At 34.1% G+C, this 19,695-nt stretch overlaps 1 protein-coding gene across 1 annotated transcript in view; it reads right to left on the bottom strand.

Moving 5' to 3' along the window:
- Positions 1-19,695, bottom strand: part of LOC106143359 (neuropeptide CCHamide-2 receptor) — a 53,322-nt gene that overhangs the window by 32,857 nt on the left and 770 nt on the right. The window lies entirely within an intron of this gene.

Genomic DNA, 19,695 nt, shown 5'->3' with positions numbered 1-19,695 from the left:
TTTCTCCGAAAACAAATGAAGTTTGCTAGAACCCGTACAGATTACTTAACTCTAAATATAGAAAGTGTATGGAATAACGTATTTGTTACCGTCCGTTCGTTCATTCATATAATCACGTCTAGATCACTTGCGGGGTAGACAGAGCCTGAGTTTTATTATTTTTAGGCTAGAAATTCAGAAAGCTTCTTTAGAAATTCACACTCTCAGGATAAAAAAGTACGGCCTTTTTAGGAGAATATCTATCAGGATAAAGTAGTTTAACCTAGGTTTATAAACCGTTTTATCCTATCGCATATAGGAACAAATCAATTGGCCTAAGCAACATAAGTTAATCCTGAAATTTGATTTGGTCGGTAACATATACACCAACATAGTATTACTGTTATGTAAAAGTTATTATTAGTACCTAGAACTATAACTTAACTAACTAAGTGTAAAATATAAATTTTACAGAAAGAAATACATTATGTATATCAATGTATAATCATTCGTGGGGATTTGGTTTATTTTGTGTGGTAATAATATATATATATATATTTCGAATCGTCTATTTATTTATGTACAGAAAAGTACATACAGAAGCATTTAACACAAATATTGAAGTACAAGTTGCTACTTATTTCAATAGAAATCTCTTCCAGTAGACCCATAAGAAGAGATATGAATATTGGAGCAGTTGGGTGTATGACATTTTTTTACGTAACACATTGGCTATTATGCCTGGTTTACTTTCAATACGTTATATGCATATTTTATTCATAAATCCGATGCAACCTAACAGCCAATTCTAACCTAATAGGTATTAATTGCTAGATTTTTTAAATTTATTTGTATAAGGCTTTTCTGTAATATTTTTTATTTTTACTACATCTTGACATTTTCAGGTAGAGGCTGAATACATTAAAGTTCAAGAACGTTGATGCTATTTATAATTACTTGACTGTTTGGACTTAAAGTTTATTAAAGACTTCATGCTGGTCTGGTAGCAAAGATAAAACATATCCAACTGCCTCCCTTCTCGTGCAGTTTCTAAAATAAATCAAGACTTATAAACTTTGAATTTTTCTTTTTCCTTTCCTTTTAGTCTTTTAAAGACTTTTGGCTCAGTCCACTCCGTAACGGATAAAGACGTGACCATATGTATATAAACGCGAAAAACATCAGTCTAAATCCGCAACAAACGCCTAGCAAATTGAAAATCATCGAAAATACTGCAATTTGAAGAATCTCTGGATGTGGGCGTCGAATGCAATGTAGATTCCACCAAGATTTATCTCGGTTGGCGCTTGCAAATTACATACGACCGCGTGACATATAAATTGAATGTTAACATTTAATAATATAGGTAAGGATGTGAGCTAAAGCGAAACGTGTGTGTTTATTGAGATTATAAAGTTTTGGTTTGGAATACACTATTTAGTAACTTGCGTAGTGGAAGACACCATAGACACTGTATTTAGATTTCTGTGCAGACACACAAAAAAAATAACAATCTTGACTTGTTATATGTATTTTTATCATCTTCATCTTTATATAAAACTTCCGGAAAAAATTTATATTCAGAAAATATAATTTTCTACGTAATACCGCCTCTTTCTATGATCTTATCATAATCTCCCAATATTAATTTGTGTGAATTTCTTTTTTCATCCAAATTCTATTGAATTTTTATTTAAGTAGATAATATAATAGGTTCATCATCGTCCCAAAAATTCACTCTGCTGTCATTAAGACGAGAACCGATATTTTTTGCTTGCTTACTCGACGGCATATAAGTGCTATCAGAATTTAGTTAAAACGCCTTACGGTCGCATATAATTTGCACCCGCCTTATGCAATAAATCGGTGGTAAGTGCGCTGTGGCCGCCAGAGCTCCTGTGGGAAGACTCGGAATACTATTACACTAAAATAGCATTAAGTAAGGCACTTAAATTGTTATTCAATTGTCTGAGTATATTATACTCTCTAGTTCAGAGGCTGGATCCTTTGGGAAATTTGAAAATCCTTTGTAAATGTATATATTATGTACTATGTAATTATTTAGGTTTCGAGTGCTTAGGTTTGTTGGTTGATGTTTAGTTTAGTTGTTGGTTGAACCCTTTTTTTTATTAATAAGGGTTTCTAAGCAAGTGTATTTGTCAAAATCATCGCCAAAAAGAGATTTAGAAATTATGTTTTATGTGGTTATGTCTTAGATAATTCGGTTTTAATGTAATACATAGAAAAAGGCAGATGTTAGGACATCGAATTAAATTACTTAAAAGTAAGTCTACCGCCGCTTCCAAAGAGTCAGTGTAGAAGAAGCGGTAACAAACTGCACTGCAGCATTTTCTACAATAAAGAAAAAGGCTAAACGGGACGGGATTCCAAAAGTTTAAAGTTATTTGTAAAACATTGAGTTTTAGTATATGACGTCATGTAAGTATATATACGGGATATATACTTATATGACTTCATATACTCAAACTTAAGAAGAGAGAAGGATAAAGGATACTTTTCATTAAGCTCAAATCTTTTGTAGATGGCGTTAAATTCTCGCGGAACACACTGCCGGTAAAAGCTAATGTTTCTAGAAATTGGAATTCCTGACAATATTTTTCACTGCCAAAAGCTAACTTTGGCAGTTTTGATCACAATTTCAAATTGAACTGTGACAAAAATGCATGTTTTCTAACAAACGTACCAAAAACACAGTTCGTTGCTTTGATATTGTATTCTTTTTAAGCACCTTTGAAGTTGCACAGTTCAGTGCATATGTTGCATCACTGTGCTCAAATAGTTTCAAAACAACTTAATAATTATATATTTTTAAAATCAAAATATCCATATCATAGAGCAATCCAGCTGAACATGGCCCTCGAGTATTTTCGAAAGGATTAGCTCTGTCTACCCCTTAAGAGATAAAGAAGTGATACGAGTATCTTCTTCGTCTTGAAACAAACTTGCCGTGTAGCCGTGTGGTTCTCGGCACTAATGAAAAAATAATGAACCACTACATCTCTTTCCCATGGATGTCGTAAAAGGCGACTAAGGGATAAGCTTACAACTTGGGATTCTTTTTTAGGCGATGGCCTAGCAACCTGTCACTATTTGAATCTCAATTCTATCATTAAGCCAAATAGCTGAACGCCATTCAGTCTTTTCAAGACTATTGGCTCTGTCTACCCCGCAAGGGATATAGACGTGACCATATGTACCTATGTATGTATGAAACAAACTTCAGAATAACTTATTACTAAAACCAGTGCTAAAAACTAAATACCCATTGAATGTTTCAATGCAGAACATGTTTATTTAATCTCGAGATGCAAGCAATATATTAACTTGTGCAGTTGCAACGAGAGACTTGAAAGGGATCGTTGGAGATGGATGGCCGAACTACAGACAGTTACTGCAGTGGATTTATAGCGTGCAATGCATAAATTCTTGCATCGACAGCTGAAGGTCCCGGCCAAGTATTGATGAGGTTCCCGGAATATTGCAATTATACTGGCTGTAATAATGTACCTTAAAACCAACGAGCTTGCTTGAAGAGATCTACGTACTTGGGCAGATCAATAATGGGTCATCCTAATTTGATATTTTATATATGTATGTATAATGTATTTTATGTATCTTATGATTTTTTTGTAATGTTAATATTTTGCAGTATGCATGTGCACTTTGTCGCACCACCGACTTAAAGTTTTTCTGTTTGTCAGCTGGTTGACTGGTAGAGAATGCCAAACAGCATTAAGTCATTAAAGGGTCATTCATCTATCTCCGTCTGGGAATTACAGCGATAGTCTGTGAGGTTCTTATTTTCAGATTTGTCTACACCGTAAAGGATAAAGATGTAATGTATGTATATGTAAAGTGTTGATCGGTTCAAATGTCTGAATTAAAAATACGTTTTCATGAGTTCTAATTCTACCTCTACCAAAGAGTTTGAACTCAATTACGTAAATTGATTGATAAGGATGCTCATAGGGTTAGCGAAAACATTGCAAGGGAACCTGCACATTCAGGTAACTAGATGTGTGTGTATGAATGGGTTAGGTTACTCTTCATGGTTGCAGAAGACTTGAACAATTGCGTGTAAAACTTACCCACTTCAGAATTTTATTCACAGGCACACCCCCATCTCCTCTACACAGAAGATTCTTCTTCTGATGGGCTAGCAACATGTCACTATCTGTGAATCTAAATTCCTTTATTAAGCTGTCTAGCTAAGCGTGACTTTTTTGCCAGGCTATTGGCTCTGTCTAACTTGTAGGGGATAACAATGTAATATTACAAGGTGGAGTTCCTCCGGAAGGTCCCATGGGATTTGCTTATCCCCATTTAGATCATGAAATAATCCGTAATCATAAACGAAACTCAAGCACTCCCTAGGGACAGGCAAATGCGAGAACGATGATTAATCAAGTATTCCTTAATTATAATCTCTGAACAGACATTATTATTATGGTTTTAATGTATGTACATACATATTATCACATCTATATTCCTTGTAAGGTAGACAGAGCCAACTGTCTTGAAAAGACTGAATGACACGTTCAGCTGTATGGCAAAAATGATGGAATTGATATTCAAATATAATGACTGATTGCTAGCCTATTTTTTGGTTGCCTTATAAAACATCCCTGGCGAAATGATGAAGTGGTCCTATTCTAAAGTGCCGGGGACCACACGACATTAAAAGTAGTCCTTATGTTTATTTGACTAAGTATAGTTTACAATTTCGGAATGAAATTCGGTTATTTCGGGAATCTTGTCATAGAATCAAATATCTTTTTTATTTTTACCGCCTGGCGAGCTTGCATGAATCAATGGTCAATGTGAATGAAGCAAAAGAAGTATTAAGGTATCGTAGCAAGCGAAAAGATTTAGTTCTTGTCCACCCCTTCGTAAAAGACGCGTGATGTATATGTATATATAGGTATAACACGCCACAATGTCGCTTGTTCCGTCGTTAGCGGTATCAACTTTTTGCAACGTTTGACGTCATTAATTGATACATTGCATTGAAAATAAACAAATTCAATCATATCTACCAACAAGACACACAAACTTTTTAGATCAATCACAGTACTTTATTCAGGCAGAAACAGTTTAATTTAAAGCAATCATTATGTATTCCATCCATCTTCACCCGTCAATTTTAATAGAATTCGTAGAAACATTGATGTTTAGTGAAGGCGTGGGTAGATGATAGGTGTCACTTTGGTAATGTCAAACACCCTGTGAACATACGTATAATTTATATGCTAATAGGTAAGTATAGTAATCTACAGGAGGAGAGGGGGTAGATCTAAAATTCTTAGCAGCGAGTTTATTTAAGATCATTGAGAAAGTCACTATCTTTAAAATTATTTTGGGTCATGTAGTCGTTACGTGATACCTAATTTCCTGAAGAGTAGCGAAATATGCAATTAAAATTACCCGAAAATTAGGTAGTGAACGATTTTTTTTACAATTTTCCTTTTGAATAGTTTTGATCACATTTCCGCCCAAGTTAACTAAATTTTCATTTTTTCTTTTCCCAAAAGCATTGCCAGAAATTACTATGACATATCTCCAATAGGCTCTCCATTGGAGAAATGTCATAGTAATAATCTGCCTGATGACATGGCCCTTATCCCATATCCCTTGCGGAGTAGACAGAGCCTACAGTCTTGAAAAGAGTTAAAGGCCACGTTTAGCTGTATGCTTTAAAAATGAAATTGAGATTCAAATAGTGACAGGTTGCTAGACTATCGCCTTCAAATAGCCTATCCCTTAGTTGTATTTTACGACATCCATTAAAAAGAGTGGGAGCGATCCTATTCTTTTTACTATTATTGTCGGGAACCACACGACACATTTTCTAAAATCATTTAAAATAGCTCGGCCGTGAAGTCCGGTAGGTCACTGGCAATTTAATATAAAAATTTAAAGCCCTTTAGGGGTTTCATTCAATCTTGCAACTTAGAGTTCGCTCGGCTTATTGAGAACTAATAGCTTTTGTGCCGCTTCCAGCCGATACTGTGCTAATGGAGGTATTTTCATTTTCCTGTCTGCTGGCTCAGAAATGTATTCGATTAGCAGGCAGTTACTTTATCTCTTTAAAGACTAAATGGGAGTTTATACATACATATATATAATTACGTCTAAATACAGCCAACAGTCTGGAAAAGACTAAAAGCTTTGATCAGCCGTATGGCTTACTGATGGAATTGAGATTCAAATAGTGACAAGTTGCTAGCCCGTCGCCTACAAGAAGAAGCCCAAGTTTAGTAGCCATTCCCTTAGTCGCCTTTATCGACTTCCATAGGAACGTCACGGAGTGGTCCTATTCTTTTTTTATATTGGTGCCGGGAACCACACGGCACAAGTTAAATACGTTCAATTTTACTGGCACTCTATTTACAAATCCTCATAATGTAAGTTGTATAACAAATCTAAGTAGAATTACAAGAAGGATTTATAACGGATCTGAACCTATTTATACCGAGTCCTATCCTTTTCCGATATGATCTGGCAAATCTGTCCTCGATTAAATCCTCAGAAAATTGCCTTCCCCTTATTGGTTCCCTCTTGTTTACGTCATTGCTGGAATTTCTACAAGCACATTGCGTCTTTTGCTTTTAGATCTGAAATCGACGAGTGCCAATAAAAACACGAACACGCTCGCTGAACGACTGGCATGGAGCTGACATTGGTTTTATATTTTTTTTTTACATAGCAATGAGTGGAATTCGATGAAGATAATATACTTGCTTAAGTATTATGAACATCTGTTCATTAAGCAAGTATATTATCTAGTAAGCATTAAATTGAAAATGAGTGAATTACATTAGTCAGTAATAAAAAAAAGACAAAAGACGAACAAAAATTGTTGAATTAATATTTCTAAAATATTTCGTTGATGAATAACAATTTTTATTTATATATCACTATACATACTTTGAAAAAAAAATTATAGAAGTCTAAGACAAGTTTATAATAATTCCTGAAAGTTATTAATAGAAATATATGAAGTAAGATAAATAATTTTATCACATTTATAACAAGATCTCCAAAGTTATTTCGGGCAGCCTTGTCTACTCTAGACATTTGTATTCATTCAATACGCCTATTGACGTGTTATCTTGTCAAGAGTAAGTATTCTTTTGGACTTCCGTTACTTTTTCGAACATAGAATACATTATTTTCCATCTTATTAAAACAACAAACAATTTTACCGTCTTGATTTTTCTAAAAACAAATTGTATTCTGGTATTATTTAGATGCAAAAAAAAAGTTATCTTAAAAGCGTTCTATAGATGAAAAGATAATATATCTTAATATTCATAAGGTTGTTGGAATAGAAAGTAATGGTAATGGTATGTTGGTTATTGTATCTTAGTTCTATTCTAAAGTACTGGTAACCACATGGCACTTTAGTTCACTAATTGTTTTAAGTTCGCTTGTTAGTTATAATGTGTAAATTATGTCTTATTTAGAGAAATAGTCTGAATTAAGAAACTTTAACAAATATGGTGCCGTGTGGTTTCCGGCACCAATAAAAAAAGTATAGGACCACTCCATTCCGTTCCCATGGATGTCGTAAAAGGCGACTAAGAGATAGGCTTATAAACTTGGGATTCTTCTTTTAGGCGATGGGCTAGCAACCCGTCACTATTTGAATCTCAATTCTATCATTAAGCCAAACAGCTGAACGTGGCCTATCAGTCTTTTCAAGACTTTTGGCTCTGTCTACCCCGTAAGGGATAAAGACGTGATCGTATGTATGTATGTATGTTAACAAATATTAATTAAGAAGTTAAAGTAAATTATTTATCTCAATTTCCTATTTCATCAAACGCTAATCAATCTTAAAACTAAATGCAAGGAGATAAAGTGATAACGGTCTTTAATATAATAATGTATCAATCATCTTTGGAAGGATTGATTACTCGTGAAAAACACAGGATTAGGGAACCGCTGACTTCTGCACTACCTCGTCTAGCTTAACGATAAGAAAATAAAATAAAAATACAATAATATAAAATTTGGTAATTTTCAAGGAAATGTGAAGGCAATATGTAAGCTTGCGTGCACCACCTTAGACTTTATATTGGCAGATTGAGGTCAAACGCACCCAGTAAAAAATATTAATATTTTTAATTCATTGATAACGTGGTAAAATATAACCCAGTGTTTGTGACCTTCTATGAAGTGACATACACCTGTATCAGTAGGAAAATATAATTTTTTAATTCTATATAGGTATTGTAACAATGATTCAGTTTCAGGTCATTCAACCGCAAAATCATCGTCATCTTCCTGGCATTAGTTCCGGTAGCGTCCTCCTTCACAGGGACGGAAGTGAATGGATTACGTGGTTACACATCCGGTTGCCTGAATTACACAGTTTTTCTCAGGATGTATAGCAAATGCAATCGTTTAGCGATCGAAGTAATAACATACACAGTAACACATAACTCAGTCAGTCAGTTAGTATAGACATACTTAACTCGGAGAAGAGTCATTGGTACATAGCAATTGTATAATTTGACCCTGTGCGCGCTTTTTTATTCGGGTAACTTAACCGTTCGCCCACCGGTCTTTGCAAAACATTCAAACCATTCTCGGATCAAATTGACCCCAAAAAATTGACCCCAAAAAAAATTAGGAATAGCCAAACAAAAAATCTTTCCCCGTGGAATACAAACCTACTAAAATCAAACCGCAACAGCCAGAGATTTACGAATATATTCTCTCACCTTTCATATATATCTCCCGGTCTAAAAATAACCACGGTAATTGGGCTACACGTCTATTTATTTATGTTTCACTGTTTGACGTATTACCCATTCCATTTATAAATCAGTTACCTATCTATATGTATGAGGAAAAGAATAACCATTGGAATTATCATCATTATCTGAGAGTATTCTTTAGGTTGGCGTCGTTAGCGGAGCGTTTCGTTTTCAGAGAATTATGTATGTTATTTAATGACAGAGAAAGTTGACTGCCCTCTGGTTTTATCTCAAGTAGCAAGAAGCTGCTTATAAAAACCTCAAGCCTACAATTGTTCGCTGTTACATTGATTTCATAAAATCGCATAAACCAGGATTTGGGCACAAATTAAAGGTAATATGACCTAAGAGTTGTTTTATAAAAACACTGTCCAAATATATTTGTTAATTTTTTTTAAAACTTCTAAGTACTTCAATTTAATTTTATTAAACTGGAGGTTATGTTTCTCGGTACACTTCTGTACAGCCAACAGCAGAGAAACTCGACCGCTCTTTTTTTGGTTTAAATGAAAAGGGAATCATGTTTCTATGTCATTAACTGTACTTAATTATTGATCAATTTCAATTTTAACTCACAGATTTCTGAACCGTTTTTCATATTTTGTTTTTTTTTTTTTGCACGAAAAAAGACTGTCGTGCTTTTAATTCAACATTCGCTATATTACTTTTTAGAAGTTTACGTGAGCGAAACCCCGAGTTAAAGTCTTGTATTTTATATAGGTATACATATGTATGCAGTACAAATTACAACATAAATTTCAGTTATAACATTTCAGCATAAAATTGCCTCAAGATGTCGGCTGGGTGCGTAATTTATTGATACGTACATGAACGCGCTGGTTTGGCTTAATGCGGTTCATTTTCCCATTACCACGTTAATTGCTTGCCAAAAAATATCAGCAGCCAATATAACGCGTGTATTGGTTTCATAAAATCTGTTTTTTTTTTATATACTTTTGGTATGAAGTTTTTTTATTTGGCTGAACCTGGCCTTTCAGTATTTTTGAGTCTGTTGACGCTGTCTACCAAGCAAGAGAAAAGACGTGATATGTATTTCTCTTCTGGGAGTCACCTTTTGGAGTGAGGTTCCCATTTTCTGAAATAAAAAAAAACGATTACTTATACGTTTACGTATATTATTAAGCTATACAGCTGAACGTAGCCTTTCAGTTTTTGCGAGACTCTTAGCTCTGTATACCCCTGAAAGGATAAAGACGTGATTGTATGTATGGGAGTATCCTACTAATATTATAAATGCGGAAGTTTGTGAGTATGTCAGGATGTCAGTATGGATGTTTGTTACTCTTTCACGCAAAAACTACTGAACCGATTACGATGAAATTTGGTATGTAGGTAGCTGAAGACCCAGAATAACATACTACTTTTTATCCCGGAGTTCCCGCGGGATTAATTCCACGCGGACGAAGTCGCGGGCGGCCTCTAGTAAACATATAAAGATAAGGAAGGTACTTAAGAACAGGATAAGTTCAAAGTTTTAAAGGCATATGGGAAAAGTTGGGGAGTTAAAATGAAAATGGCACCGCATGCCATGAAATTTGATAACATTACCTGCAGTTACGAGTTCGTGTGCAAGATATTCATACACGCATACAAATCACGTCTTCATCCGTCACGGAAAATACTTATTCAGATAGTGACAGGTCGCTAGCCCATCGCCTAAAAGGGAACCTCTAGTTAAAAAGATTTTCTTTGATTGACTTTTACAATAAACGCGGGAAGAGAAGCAGCTGACATATACTAACTGGTTTTTTTTGCTACCAAAACAGCATGGAAGTTAAAATTTTATTAGCCGTACACTGTTAAGACTGTGTAATTTTTTACCAAAAGACTTGTTTATGTAAAACTTTACTGAGTTTAAGAGGATTTTCTTCTTTTTTATTATTATACTAGAGGCCGCCCGCGACTTCGTCCGCATGGAAACCCTATCAATCCCGCGGGAACTCTGGGATAAAAAGTAGCCTATGTGTTATTCTGGGTCTTCAGCTACCTACATACCAAATTTCATGGTAATCGGTTCAGTAGTTTTTGCGTGAAAGAGTAACAAACATCCATACATCCATACAAACTTTCGCCTTTATAATAGTAGTAGGATTCATGCATGAAAGGTATTTCTTGTAAACATACATAATGATTTAAGCCTTTAACCCTTCCGGGGTAGATAGAGCCTATAACTATATATAACATAGGCTACGTTCAGTTGGCTAGTTTAATAGAATTGAGATTCAGATGGTGACAGCTTCTAAAAGTTTTCGCAAGAAAAATCTGAAGTTTATCTACATAAATAAAACTTGTTCTGTTACTGAGTAACTGAATGACAAACAGACGCACAGCCCAAACCACTGAGTCTAAAAACTAGAAATTTGACACTTATGTAATAGATTCCTTATATGGTACTAAGAGAGAATTTCCCGAAAATCCCGCGCGAACAAAATTTATAGGGATTTTTTTTGTAATAAGAACGCGGGCAGAGCCACTAACTCTACGTTTTAAATAAATACTATTAAAAAAAATTCATTAAAATCTTGTATTGCGATATATCTTCTGCAGTTAAACTAGTATTATTCTAATCAAAACAGTGATAGGCACAAACTTTGTAACAACAGTACAAACAGAAAGTTTTGAATAGAGGAAACTCGAATTTAATAGGAATATAAGAGCATCTGGTGGTTTGTGTAACAATATACATTTAGTCCAGGAGCTTATGAACTAATTAAACAAATAGTTTGGGTGCCTTTGTTTGAAAATTGGTTTGGATTTTTAGGGGTATGCAACTTAACTTGATCTTCTTTCTCCTGGCGTTAGTTCCGGTTACATCCTCACCACTCTAGAGAGGAGATTGAGGTGCGCCTTTTTTACCATTATCCTAGATTGGGTGGGTCAGGTTTTTAACAGTTTTTTACACGAAGCTCCCATCTGACTTCTGCAGCCTTTGCAGGGGAACCTTACCCATATTTCGATCATGGTTACACATTCACTTGCCTGTATGTGCAGGTTTCCTGGCGATTTACCAAACTGCATTTTTTTACCATAAGTTAATAGCATTGCAGCGATCATATGCAATTGGCAGAAAAGTAGGAAAGTTACTACTTTTTTTAATGTGATTTGTCGATTTTATAATTAAAACTAATTATTAAAATTAGTTATGTGTGCTTTATATGTTTATTTTTATACCAGAACTTCATTAATATCCTATATTCCAAATTGCACCTATTGATGTATAAAAAATTGTATACTTGTAATAATAATTTATACAATTTATTTACATTTAAAGTAATAATTTAGTAACATTATGAAATAAAGACTATGATATATTATTTCTCACATTGGAATGCCATCTCTAATCCTAACAAGACATATTTATGACTCAAAGCTCTAAAGCGCTCGTTTTTCAGAGCTTGACAACGAAAGAAATTCTTTTCAGTACGGACAAAGATATGAATTCCGTAAGTATTTTGCATTTCAGTTTCAAAGATTAAACACTTTTAATTTTCAATTGTGTTTTTATTACCGCCATGATAAGGCATCTAGGCAATTTAAAAAGTAAATAAAATATCAACAAAATGTTCAAAAAAATAAAACATTGCTAGTCACTAAGACTAGAACACCTTGTTATATATTAAAGGATGGCTATTTGAATGGGAGAATTGAGATAAAACTTAATTACAAGTGGTCAGCCTTTTGCATAAAAAAGAAATCCTAAGAGTATATCTCTCTTTTAAGATATTTTCTCGGTAAGAGAAAACACTGCCGCTATATTAATACTGGCAGAACACATTCTTCTATTTTTACGAATCGCAAAGGAACCAAGCTCCTTATAAAGTTTGTTATTTAATTAATACATCGTTCCCGCGTCCATAAATAGGTATAACTATTTTTCATATCTTGAAGGTGACTTCAGACGAGGTCAGTTTCTCCGAAAAGAGACACACTCGAAACCGTGGCGGACCGTTAGTTTTTAATAAATTCAAAACATACATATATTCACGACAATATCTCATGCGAGGTAGACAGAGCCAATAGTTTTGGCCACGTTCAGCTGTTTGGCTTAATGGCAGAATTGAGATTCAAATAGTGACAGTTTACAAGCCCATCACCTAAAAGAAGAATCCCAAGTTCATAAGCTTATCCCTTAGTCACCCGACACGACGACTTTACGACATCCATGGGAAAGACATGGAGTAATTCTATTCTTTTTCTATTGGTGCGGAGAACCACACGACATTATTCAAAACATAACCCTGTTAAAATCCATCTGCACACCCTCATGCATAAAATCAAACGCCTAATATCTACTTGATTGCATACTCTATTAATATTCTGGTCGTAAAAATGGAAAAGGCATGATTAAGTCATCATTATGCCATCAACGTCCCGTAACGTAACACAAAGAATAAACGAAGTATTGTATATTCATTGGTTGTTTTTGTCGGTGCAGCAAATTAAGACAAATAAGCAAAATAAGCAATCTAACTTGATTTGATTCACCATCTACATTTACTTCTGTATGTGGAATAGCAGTGCCGTGTGGTTCCCAGCATTTAAGAATAGGACCACTTCTTTTCTTTCCCTTGGATATGATTATATGTATGTATGTAAATATCAGTTGAAATCCAGGTGGTAAAACCTTTTGAAGACCAGTGCATACAAAGAGTTTCTATAATATAATTACCTTTTTCACCACAACCGTTCAAAGTACGAACTTTGAACCTTTTCTGTTGTGATCAAACACGCCCTTAAAATCCCTATTGTGTATGTATACAAGGCCCTTTATGCCCCAGATAAACACGGCGAAATAATCGAAATTTCTCAATAGACAAGTCTTGTTTGTCATTGAACAAGGGAAAATAATTTCCTGCCTTAAAATTGATGCAGCGGAGTATAATGAAACACATTTACGTTACGAATCCTATTTGTTAAAGATAAGGCCGTCTATTGTACTTTATATAACTAGGTTATAACCGCAACTCGCTCAAATAATTATAAATCTCGTTCCTCTCTTGAAAATTTCGGGATACCCACTACTTAACCATTAGTTTGGTAAGAGGTCGCCCTTTTCAAAGTGTTGGTGTTGTGGACTGTATGTTATTGAGACTAATGTACCTAATATGTATATTTGGTTTTGTAGTTTGTTCACAATCTGACATTTGTTATTAATGTTTTCTTCTTATGACACAAGGCAATGGTATTTACAAATGAAAGCTACTTAATTGATCGAACACAGAGAATTCAGAAGACTGTTATCATACAGTTGATACAGGATACCTTGAAGATATATACATACATACATATAGTCACGATTTTATCCCTTGCAGGGTAGACAGAGTCAACAGTTCCAAAGCAACTGCAAAGCCAAGTTCAGCTGCCAAAATGATGGCATTTAGATTCAAATAAGTAGTCAAACAGGTTGCTAGCCAATCGCTTAAAAGAATATATCACAATTAGCCATAACTTTAATAGATTTTTACAATCTTGCACTTGGAAGCTTTCACTAGATAATATCTTGGTAGTCTTTTACAATATTCTTGGAAAAGAGATGGAGTGGTTCCGTTTTAAAATACCGTGTAACACACGCGACATGCATGGTAAATTCAGCTTCTCTTTGTCGCTAGAAGGTCTCTTTTCGTCACTTCGGTTAACACCAACGAAAAAAAGTAAGTAAGTCGCCTTTGAGAATAAGACCGCAAGAGTTTCGGCTGTACGTGCTACACTTTCTAGTCCATACGTACGTACATCGAGTTACAGTATCTTTAGCTGTATAGGGAGACTGGGGATACTTGATCCCCAGGGAGACTTGATCCCTTGTCAATAAATTGATAAGCACACGGTATTTTTATTTTAAAGACTGGCAATACTGTTGCTTTCACTCATTGTCTATGGCTGAACGTAAATTTGACGGTTCACAATTGACAACTTCAGAGCAGTGGTGCCATTTTGTTTTCGCCAGATGAAAATATTTTTCTGTGAGTATTTAAATCATTATCTATAGTTATTATTAATTATAAATTAGTAACAACATTCTAAAGACTAGAAAAGTTGTTAATTGAAGTTTGTATTGATGGGTTTTTCATCTAATTACCGCTTTATTTCTTTAACAAAAATTTGGTTTTTGAAAAAAATCAGTTCTGGGTACACTTGATCCCTACGAGCGCGGGGAGAGTTGACCCCGGGATCAAGTGTCCCCTATATTTGGTTAGGTATAGATAGCTCAGTATTTTTACTTGTTTTAGATGGAAGAAAAATATTTACGTATATTACGTATAAAGAGGGCGCTAAGAAACCATAACCATAGACAAAACAAAACTTGAATTAGCGGCTAAAGAGATTTTGAAAGGAAATACTATCAAAGGAACTGCAAAACTTTATGATGTGCCTTTGATGACACTTAGAAGATGCGCCAGGAAACAACAACGACAGCCAGATGTTAAATATCCCTATAATGATGTAAATCATTGCGATAATAAAAATTAGACAAAAAGTTTTAGTAGGTACGCATTTAGTAAGCATTGTGATTATTTAGACTCAAATTATCTTTAAGTAACCACATAGAGGTCTAAAATAATATAACCACTGTAAGTGTTGATTTTTGTTATGTTTATATGATTAAATAATCAATTTTTATATTGTAAAATGCATTATTATTATTTTATAATGATGTAGGTACACTTGTTCCCCTATAATCAAATCTAACCTACACAGGGATCAAGTCTCCCAGCATAGGGGACACTTGATCCTTTTGTAATGTCGTAGTAAATTTTTAAAAAAAGTACTAATTATTAATTAATCCCATAATCTGATAATGTACAAAGTTAGATGAATAGTTTTTCTAGGTAGTCACCAAAAATTTTCTGAAAGCCATTACTATAGACTAAGATATGAGCAATAAACTAAAATGGGGATCAAGTGTCCCCAGTCTCCTAGACAGTTTCCGAGTAACACTCAACAAAGTATCAAACACAAACTTTGTCGGCACAACAAACAATCTCCTGCCACTAAATTATTCTCCACTATTATGAAATTTTATAATGAATACCTAAAACAATTACTGTACCAGACCTTTGATTTCTTCACGTTATGTTTACACCCTCGGTTATTAGTGCTCTAAATCAATTTTACGATGCATTTACGAGTCTCAGTGTTCCGTATGATGTTGTAAAAGCCGGTGTAATCCCACCTACGTTCCTAATTTAGGCTCTTGATGGAATGAATCATGAAATTCATAATTACACGTGCACTTATAGTACACATATGTATGTATTCTGTTAATAAAAGGAATTTTCCGTCTCTTTTATGTGGACTAAAGAAAGAATGCCTCCTGGCGCGTCGTGTGATTCCCGGCACCAATAGAAAAAAATAATAGAACCACTCCATCTCATTCCCATGGATCTCGTAAAAGTCGTTTAAGGGATAGGCTTATATACTTGGGTTTCATCTTGGGATGGGCTAACAACCTGTCGCAATATGAATCTCAATTCTATCATTAAGCCATACATATATCATGACCGTGGCCTTACAGTCTTTTCGAGAGTGTGAACTCCGTTTACTTCGTTAAGGATGTCTTTTTATGTCTTCAAGGTATTCTCTATCAACTGTGTGATAACAATCTTCTTAATTTTCTGAAAAGGGCGACCTGTCACCAGACTAGGTGTTATACTTGGAAAAACCTGGCTCCAACGTTATTGAATCTGTGGTTGTATTTACGCTTCGATCCGTACAAACTTTGCTTGCGCGATGTGGGGTATTTGACGCGCAAAGTCGTTAACGATGGACGAATTTCGTTTAAATTCTGTGAATTTCTAGATAAAATAGAAGAATATGTCTTTTTCAATTGGGTTGTTAATTTTTTTTACAGTCAAAAACTGAAATGTGTTCTAATATAACGAATTTAATCGTTAGTTCAAGAGTTATGTTATTCCTCGTTTTATGAATCAGACGTTATTACTATTTATATTTCACCAGAGAATAAAGCAAAGCATATAAACATTTATAACGGTCTATATTTTAGACAGAATCGATTGTCACAAAACTCGAAACTTCTTTTTCCATACCTACCAACCTGTCATTATTTGAATCTCAATAATGACAGATTGTTAAATCCCAAGTTTATTAGCCTTTCCTTTGATCGACTTTCACAATCTTCTTTAGAAGAGAAGCATCTGGTAGACACTATATCTTTTTTTTGGCCACCAGATCAGCATGGTAGACTTACACAATGTAATTCAGTATTGTAACTTTAGAATTGTGTTATCTAGAGTGTACAATCTGTAAACCAAAAATAAAAAAAAAACCGGGCAACTGAAAGTTAGAATCGCACACGAAGGGTTCCGTACCATCATCACGTTTGGTACATAAATATTTATTTGTTATATTCACATTTTTAAGTGTTTATTGAATTGACCAAAAATTGCTTAAAAATATGAAGAAATACTAAATGCCATGCAATTTCTTGGATTTTATTAATTATTCCATCTAGCGCAAAACGATAGAACTACAACACGGTCAATATATACCATTGTTGCAAAAAAAAAACAGTTTTCAAGCTATTACTGTTTACGAGGTGACAGACAGACGGACAGACAGATAGCGGAGGCTTAGTATAAGTATTTTTACTTTTTATGTACGTAACTATAAAAATGTAGAGTTAACCCATGGGGCCTGCCTATTCGGTTGGAGTCCCTCAAGTAAATATTTGAAGTAGTTAAAATAAATTGGAGTGTAAATGCTTCTCCCAGGATTTGTTTGTCGGGAAAATCCTGCTGGAAAAAAGGGTTAAGGACAAACAAATAGTTAACAAATTTAAGCTGTTACTCTTTATTTTAACTGTGAAAATCTAGTTCTTTGGCCTCGGGCCTTAAACTACGTCTATTCTTTAGTAAAGTAAAGCAATTTGGTCGTTAATGTAATGTAGTAGAGTTTCGTTTATAATTTATTGTTTGAAAGTAAGGATTTAATCGTAATTGAGAATTCTAAATAATAATGAGTATGGTTTCTATAATTCAATTCCCAGAATTTTCAGATTATTGTAACTTGATTTACAAGATTTCTTTAGGATGACGTGTTTATAAGATTTGGTTTTTGTTTAATTGGTCTTATTATTTATTCCATAAAATTTTACCTAATCAAAATCAAAAGTCAAGTATATAATCATATATAAAAAGTATAAAATCAAGTATATATGAGAAAAAATATCTGGAAATTTTTGTAAGTTTAAAATGGTTCTTTTCCGTTTTTTAACAATGTAATAACGTAACACTCTCATTAATGGTTTTCATATTTTTATTTTAATTTTCAAAATAACGAAATTGTTAGATATTATTCTGCCTTTATACAAATAACAACTATGAATTAAAAAATAAATATTGGCGTATAAATTTGAACATGACAATGAATTTGCATGTTTCAATTTAACGATATCAAATGCAGATTTATCAAAAACACGTGCGCAAAAACATTTTGTAAAAAAAAATACTCAGTCACAAACTGATAAATGGCACTCTTGTTACACTAAAATAACAGGCCCGTATAATTTGCGTTTTACTATCTCTGGCTAACCAGAAATAGTTCTTTTTTCTATACAAAAAAAATCCCATGGATATCGAAAAAGGCTACTAAGAGATATCGGCATAGAGAGAGAGAGAGAGTCTTCTCGATGAGGGGCTAGCAACCCGTCACTATATGAATCTCAATTCTATAATTAAGCCAAACCCCTGAACGTGACCTATCAGTCTTAAGACTTTTGGCTCTGTCTACCCCGCAAGGGATATAGCCTAATTATATTATGTATGAATGTATGTATCATCAGTTCAATACCCAGCGCTAGAACTTACTCGTATCAATAGTAGTAGTAGTAGTTTGCCGGTTTTTGTAAGTATATTTAAACATTAATTATGCTATACATATATCTATGCGCAAATTGCGTCTATTTTCTTACGGTATGGGACAGAGTCAATATTCACAAAATTCGAATGCCCGCTGTTAATCTAAATATAACAACTGCACAAAATACGCACACATTCACTCACTCATTGATCACGAAATCTAACTAAACTACTGAGTTAATAAAGACGAAAATTGGCAGGAAAGTGGATTGTAACTAAGACCTGTTCGCTAAGAAGGGAGTTTTGGAAATGCCCGCGAGAACGGGAGATTTTTGTTTTACGCAGAGACGCGGGCGCTCTTTAGTAAGCCTCTAATATAAGGATGACAAAACTAAAATCAAATTTATCCAAATATCTCAATGTGGCCATAAATATCTTACATCTTTTTTATGTACAACAGTACTATAAAATCATTTGAGTATAATATTTTATGGGCCATGATCTCACTCCAATAAAAAAGGTACGTAAGACATCAAAGCGATTACGAGGTTTTCTTTTGAGATTTGAACCTTTATTTTTTAGTCCAATTAGAAACAATTTATTCTTTAGTCCGACTAAGGTACGAGTATTATTTAATGATCAAACTAATACTAAACTAGTAAATATCCAAGTAATTACAAAAAAATATTTCTATACCAATTCCCACGTTTCTTTGAAATCTTTTTCCTGCCCTTTCATCAGCGCTAGTAGAACTTGCTGAGTAGACAGAGCTAAAAAAAATTAATTCTATACATTAGCGGTTTTTAGGACATTGCAAATCCGGAGATGCAATGTCAATATCAGACGTGAGTCGTTTGAAGAGTTCATCTTTACTACTACTTACCTATTGTAAATTTTAATGTGAAAGTATGTTTGTCCGTTTTTCATGACAAAACCACAGAACTGATCTCCATGAAATTTTTCATACATATAAAGTGGAGTACAGAAAAGGACATACTTTTTACACGAACGGAGCTGCGGACGAAAGCTTTATTCCATAAAAATAGTGAGTTGGTTTTCTGTTTTTATTGCTCTCAGTCCCAGCAGTTTTTTTT

This window comes from Amyelois transitella, chromosome 17, assembly GCF_032362555.1.
Source record: "Amyelois transitella isolate CPQ chromosome 17, ilAmyTran1.1, whole genome shotgun sequence".
NCBI lineage: Eukaryota > Metazoa > Arthropoda > Insecta > Lepidoptera > Pyralidae > Amyelois > Amyelois transitella.
This window is presented reverse-complemented; position numbering and strand designations above follow the sequence as displayed.